The sequence below is a fragment of the Bidens hawaiensis genome, unplaced genomic scaffold (genome assembly GCF_021521415.1).
Source record: "Bidens hawaiensis isolate Kalapana, Puna unplaced genomic scaffold, B.hawaiensis_p1.1 tig00027765_1, whole genome shotgun sequence".
In the NCBI taxonomy this organism is placed as follows: Eukaryota; Viridiplantae; Streptophyta; class Magnoliopsida; order Asterales; family Asteraceae; genus Bidens; species Bidens hawaiensis.
The window spans coordinates 104,357-111,782 of record NW_027494500.1 but is presented as its reverse complement, the minus strand read 5'-3'; positions in this window follow the sequence as shown (position 1 = coordinate 111,782).

Genomic DNA, 7,426 nt, shown 5'->3' with positions numbered 1-7,426 from the left:
GCATTCACAAGTATTTAATCTCATTTTAATTATACAATTCCACTATATGCGTTAACGTGAAATTATTCAATTAGCTGATACGTGCAAATGTGATTATGTGTTTATTGTGATTTATGGTATCTCATCCTCAATAGTATGTTCATACGCCGTCGTAGTAGCTCGTTATCAATGTGATTCAGGTGAAAATACAACTTTTATTATTGTAACATTCGTTACTTTTCAAACCCGAAAACCCCACCCATTTTAAATTTTCGGTTTTATTTATAAAGATATATATATATATATAGGGGTGGGTTCTAGTGAAAACTCCTCTTAAAGAGAAAACTTAAAAACTCCTAAAAACTTCTAAAAAACTATTTTTAACTTTTAAAGAATTTTTTTTTGAAGTTTCTTTTCCCATTATTCTTATATGTTGTTATTGGTTCAAAAAAAAAAAACTTGTCGGTAGCCTCGTCGGTATAGTGCGCATGTGTAATAGTGTGTATTGCATAAAGGCAAAAGTGTTTGTATTGCATAGAATACAACACTATTGCACATATTTGATACACACTATTGTATATATGCAATATAAGACTAATACACACATCGAATACACATTAGTACGTATATGTAATACAACATTAACGCACATGTGCACCACATCGACTTTTATTTTATTATTATTATTTTTTCATATAATACAACACTACTACACATATACAATACACTAATATTGAATATATGCAATAAAACACTATTAAACTAAAAAATACATAGTAATACTCATGTGTAATACAACGGTATCGCACAGTAATACGTATGTGCATTACATCGGGTTTTTTTTATTTTTTTTATATTTTTCGAGTGAAATATAAGAAAATATAAGAATAATGGCTAAAACATAATTTTGAAAATATTTTTTTTATTTTTAATTAAAAATAATTCTTTAGGAGTTTTTTAGTTTTCTCTCTAAATGTGAGTTTTCTCTTGATCCTCTCCCTATATATATATATATATATATATATATATATGTATGTATGTATGTATGTATGTATGTATGTATGTATATAATATTTATATATATCTCAAGTTTCGTTTAATGTATTTTATATTCGTCGCTTTTTATTGAATTTCGTGTTCATTATTCTTCATTAATATTATATTCCTGATGAGTTACGTTTATCATTCGTTCTATTCCTTTTAATTTTATTCAATTCACGAAACTCCGGGATTTAAAGTGTTTAATAAAGTTAAACAATGCGTAAACTTCGTGGGTGTAATATGTTAATTATCCAAGTTTATAACTCCTTGTAACATTTATAACTTCTACTCCAATACAAATACATTCTAAAGTTCAAAGTCTAAAAGTTAAATAATATCTATTTTCAATCTTAAAATAGCTTGTAAGTTAAGGGACTGATTTATAAATATATTTCAAATCTTGTTTTAATAACTATATGAAACATGGAGGGTTAAAAATGTTAATTAAGTTTAAAATATAATATTTTATTTAAACCCAACACCCCTACCCCCCATCATCCCCTTGTTTTTCCGATCAATCCCGCCGGCGACGCAACAAGTAATAACGATCAACATTAATCGGCCGTAAAAATGATCAATCGATGGTTAAATCACAACCCCAACGGCCGGACATTAAACTAAAACGCAATAACAAACCTTTCCAAACGCGTCAATTGGGATTATAAATAGAACCTTACCCACCATCTAAACTTGTCTGCAACACTCTTTTTAATCATAAGACTCTCCTTAATCACGAATTACTCCTTCAAGGTTCGTTTTTCCGGCAACCATCGTTCACCATCAATCCGTATCAATTGTAGGTATTTGATATATGTTTCTAATCGTTTTTCAATGCCAAAAAAAACCCCTAACATTAATTTAACAAACACGGAACGAATCTAACAAATTAGAAACCTAAGGTTTATAAGGAAGAAGACAATCTTGTATGTTTGTTTATATACTTTTGTTTTTGTTCTTAAATCAAATATCAAGCTTAGTCCAACTGGTTAGAACATGTTAGTCTGGATCTTAAGACCCGGGTTGGAACCCGGGTCAGAGCATTTTTTTTGTGTTTTATTTTTTTATATATACTATTAATCATTTAAATTGTTTATAATTATTATAAACCTTTTTAATTAAATACAACTATTATAAATTAATAAGAATTAATTATAAATTATATTTTGTCATCTTCACATAAAAACTAACTTTTTTATATTTGTTGAGTGTCGTGAAACCCGTTAATATTATTTTAAAATTCTGTATCGTTAACTTTGCTTCGTTAACTTTAAAGATACGTTATCAAAATTTTTTCGATCTAAAATTCAACTTTTAAAACCAGTGTTCCGATAAATAAATAATTCTCATTTTAGTAATAAACTCCTAATTAAATAATACTAAAAATAATAGCAAACTCATTAAAATTCGGTTAAGGATTAAAATAATATTATAATGCCATAAAATATAAAAAATATATATTAAAATAATGCTTAAAACCTAAAACAAACCTAGTCCGTGATTTTTGTATCTTCGTTACTACTTATAGTTCATGAGATTCAACTGCTTCAGTTTCGTTATTGTGCTTTCGGTTTATATTTCAAGTTATCTTCGATTTTGAGGTGAGTTTCTCACACCCCATATTTAACGCTTTTATACGTTTTGGGGTAGCATATATATATTCTATCTATACAATGGTTTATCGAGTCATTTACAAAACTGCGATTCATATAATGGACTTGTGTGTTTACTTGATTACTTGCTCGGAATTACTTGCTCATGGTTGCCTCAACAAGTATGATCGCATGCCCCCCTTTGGACTCGGGACCATTTTGTTATGAGTGAAAAAGGGACCCCCGATCCGAGTACGTTGGTTGTTACCAACTGGAAAGGACTTTGCATGCGCTTTGGTTACACTTATTCATGGAATTGCATGGCTTTTACATAAGTATATAAAACTTGTGTGAACTCACCAACTATTCAGTTAGTTGCCCGTATTTTATATATATGCTATAAGTACCGTTATTAGAGGATGAAGCTCGATGAAGACACTAGACTTAGGATATTTAAACAAATGGACAAAATGTTTAGTTGTATTTATATTTTCCTTGTATTTCTTGTTTCAAACTTGTGTACTTGACTTGTAAATTAATTAATGATAATATTGTCACTTAATAATGTCACATGTGTTTTGAACAATCTATACGTCACACTCGGGTGTTTCCGCTTAAGCAGGGGTGTTAAAGATTGGTATCAGAGCCGTGACTATAAGATAGGACACTAGATAATTTATTATTGCAATGCTAGTTGTAATGATTCAAATTTATCACAAGGAATTGTCGTTTTAGTATTACATATATATATATATATATATATATATATATATATATATATATATATATATAGGGTAAGGATCCTAAGAGAACCGTTGGCAAATTGAGAACTTTGAGAACCATTTTGGACCACTAAAAAAACCTCTAAAAAAATATTTAAAAAATTATAAAATAAAAAAAACTGAAAAATTTTAAAAAAGTAAAAAAAAAAACAAAATTCTTATATTTCATTCTAGTTTCATTAAAAAAACAAAAAAAAACGAATTTCTTTTTCTTTTTAATTCGTATTATACCTATACACATATATATACTTTCTTTTAATCTGCAGTTACGTAATGTACACATATGTACATCGTCATTTACCTTAAATTATACATATGTGTATAGGAGAAAACATGTGTCTACATATTATACATATATGTATAATAAAAAAACCGATTTTTTTTCCTTTTTAATTCGTATTATACCTATACACATATGTATACTATCATTTAATCTCTAGTTATGTAATGTGCATATATGTACATTATCATTTACCTTAAATTATACATATGTGTATAGGAAAAAAAACATGTGTACATATATGTACATATTATACATATATGTATATGTATAATTTAGCTAAACCGAGAATTTTTTTTACATTTTTTTTAGAAACCGGGATGATAAATAATAACTTTGGTTTTTTTACTTTTTTTATTTTTGTGTTTTTTTTGTTTTATGATTTTTTTTATTTTTGGTTTTTTTGTGGTCCAAATGTTTCTCATAGTTCTCAATTCTCAAAAAGTTCTCACATGATCCTGATCCTATATATATATATATATATATACATGGGTGGATTCAAGTGAAAACTCCTCTTAAAGAGAAAACTTAAAAACTCCTAAAAAACTATTTTTAACTTTTTTAAAAAAAAAATTTTGAAGTTTCTTTTTTTTTCATTATTCTTATATGTTGTTATTGATTCCAAAAAAAATAAAAATAAAAACTTGTCGGTAACCTCGTCGGTGTAGTGCACATGTGTAATAGTGTGCATTGCATACATACAAAAGTGTTTAATTGCATAGAATTCAACACTATTTCACATATTTGATACACACTATTGTATATATATGCAATATAAGACTAATACGCACATCGAATACACATTAGTACGTATGTGTAACACAACATTAACGCACATGTGCACTACATCGACTTTTAATTCATTATTATTTTTTTTTCATACAATACAACACTACTACACATATACAATGCACATACATTGAATATATGCAATTAAACACTATTGAACTTAAAAATACATAGTAATACACATGTGCAATACAACGGTTTCGCACAGTAATACGTATGTGCATTACAGCGAGTTTTTTGTTTATTTTTTTTATATTTTTTTAATTTTTTAGAGTGAAGGGTAAGAAAGTATAAGAATAATGGCAAAAACAGAATTTTGAAAATATTTTTTTATTTTTAATTAAAAATAATTATTTAGGAGTTTTCAAGTTTTCTATCTGAATATGAGTTTTCTCTTGATCCTCTCCCTATATATATATATATATACATATGCTCAACTTTATGTTGACAAACCTATCTATTTTCACGCATGTAGCTATTTGGGATGAAGAAAGAAGTTAAAGAATAGTTGGACCTTGATGCATAACGAATAATGATGGATTTTATTTTAAATATTTATTGTAATGTTTATTACCTTTGAGACAATGTTTGTGCTTTGGGTACTAGATATATGAAACAAATAATTTAGATATTGACACGTGTAATTTACTTTAGTGTCTTTTGAGCTATGATACAATTATGTCGCACCGTAGCATGTTCTATCGTAGGTTGGGGTGTGACATATTGGTATCAGATCCGAAGATTATCCGAAGAGAGGTGGTTAGACGTAAGGTCCTAGTAGCATGCTTAGGGTCCCTATACGTGTTTCTTTATGTGCACCCTACTTGTTTAAATTTTGTGCATAGCTTAGCTTATTTAAATTATTTATCATATACAATTGTACACAACAACACACACTTATTCCGAGGCTATGACTCACCCCCAAAATTATTTTTAAAACTTTAGAACGATTTTTAATTGGGAACTTCCTTAAGAAATCCCATCTTTTAATTTCCCCTCTCCTTGAGGATGAGTCGTGTGACGAATATTTAGTAACTAGAGGGGGACACACTTGTTCACCGAACCCTTGACAGCAAGGCTTGCGAGCCTAAGGAAGTGCGGTGCATATAAATTCAATTAACCGTGAGACCTGGTTGCCTTCCTGGAGGGTTTGGTGAGGGTGTGATACCTATTAGGCCAAAGTTTATTACACCAAACGTTCACGAATCTACTACCCTCATTGTATCAATCGTGATCATGTGACGCTCACACTTTTTAATTTATAACCAATTAACGGTGATACGTGGCTAAACTCTATTTTTCCGTATTTTTTTTAGTTGAATGGGTGAATGAAGTATGCAAGTATGAGGTGGTTCCCGATTACTCCAACCATCTACCTCAACACCCCCTCACAACTCAATTTTAATCAATTTTGTTGAAGCTAATCCATGGTGATACATGGATATTTCAACAACAAATTTTTATGGTTTTTGATATTTTCATATTATTGGAAGAAACCATGGTGGTTCATGAAATCCTAACTAATAAATGAAACCCTATATTTCAATTTTAAGTTATGTTATTACATTTTTCCTCATAATGTTAAAGATGATAAAACTTTATACAATCAAGTCTCTTAAGAGATGAAATTCGCAACCTCAACCACAATCTCAACGTCAAATTGTTAAGAAAAATTCTCAAGTATAAATTTAACGAACTCATATATTTAAAATATATACCCAAGTCTCATAGGTTTTACACATTTTATCCTTGCAGTATGTCTTCCCGCCTCCTCAATCGTGCACATCGCGCCGACAACTCTGGCCGTAGCATGTCATCTCGCATTGCCAAAGGAATCGTGGAAGCCCTCCCGACACTCATTTCTCAACTCCAAAATGTGAATTCCACTGCTAATGCATCCGTGAACCCAAATACTTGCTCCTTCAAGAAATTCATAGACACTAACCTACCGATAACCTTGGGTCGAGGATGCTACCACCCTTCTCCAATGGTTCGAGCACATGGAAAGCGTGTTCCTCCATTGTGCGTGCCCGGAGGACAAAAATATCACTTTTCCTCAAGCGTTTTCAAATTCGGTGCTCTTAGTTGGTGGAATAGCAAAAAGTACTCCATTGGGGCTGAAGTGCCATGGCTTGTCCATGGGAGGATGAAAGAGCTCTTAAGGATCTAGATCTTGTGATGACATCGATGTTTGTTCTGATTGATCAATTCGTTATACGATTAGGCAATGTATACGTTAGTGTGTGAACTGTGTGTATTGAGAGGACAAATGGACAGAGTAACGAGAGGATTTTCGGAATAAAGAGAACTGTTACATTAATGATAATATTACAGGGTATATATAGGGGATGACCACATTCGTTAAGTTAACACTTAACGAATGTGTCATTCGTTACATTAACATATACGAATGAATACTTCGTTCGTTAACACACTTAAAACATAACGAATAGCTCTCATTCGTTATTTTATTCGTTAATCAAGGTTAACGAATGAGCTTACATTTAATACGAATGTGTTACATTCGTTACGCTTACATTAGAGCGAATGGCATTTTACATTAAAGCCCCTATACAAATAAACTATTACATTAATATCCTGATAAAGACCGAGACGTACAAAATATGTATCAACAAACTCCCCTTCGTCTCGAGCTCTTTATCTTTCATCTCTGAAACATCTTGGTCTTCTAGTCATTACAACTATGAATCTTGTATGCATAACAGACCCGTACAACTTTCTGAAACTGCATCGCACGTTCGTAGTCGCTTATGTTGGCAAACCCGATCTGACTTGTAAATAACGCATCATTGTCAGCCTCAAATAAGTTAACCAGCCACATCGGATCAATCACACGTATCGTCTTCGTGTTCGAACCATGACCGAATACAATAACCGCTTCACCTGTATGATTGTCGTAGTACCAATAATTAAACGAAGTGAATAGACTCTGAGGAAAGATCTTC